This window comes from Morone saxatilis, unplaced genomic scaffold (assembly GCF_004916995.1).
Source record: "Morone saxatilis isolate NCDOM2014 unplaced genomic scaffold, NCSU_SB_2.0 Contig6, whole genome shotgun sequence".
Classification (NCBI taxonomy): domain Eukaryota; kingdom Metazoa; phylum Chordata; class Actinopteri; family Moronidae; genus Morone; species Morone saxatilis.
Genome location: NW_023340206.1, coordinates 1,554,061 through 1,554,332, shown reverse-complemented (window position 1 = coordinate 1,554,332; position 272 = coordinate 1,554,061).

Genomic DNA, 272 nt, shown 5'->3' with positions numbered 1-272 from the left:
AAAGCCTGCGAAATCTTGGCGAGACTCTTCATCAGGTGAAAAGTGCCGATTATCCCGTACTTTGGCTTTCATTTCAAATATCGCAATACTCAAGTGCATCAATATTTTCATACACCCCCAATAGTGTTGCATGACGCCACAGAGTGAAGCACTGACAGCAACTGTGACATATTACGAGAAACATCCTACACGGGTTACCTTTAAAGTCACATTGGACTCAGTATCAGATCCACAAACCTGTTTGTGCGACAGGTTCCATTGCCAATAATGAT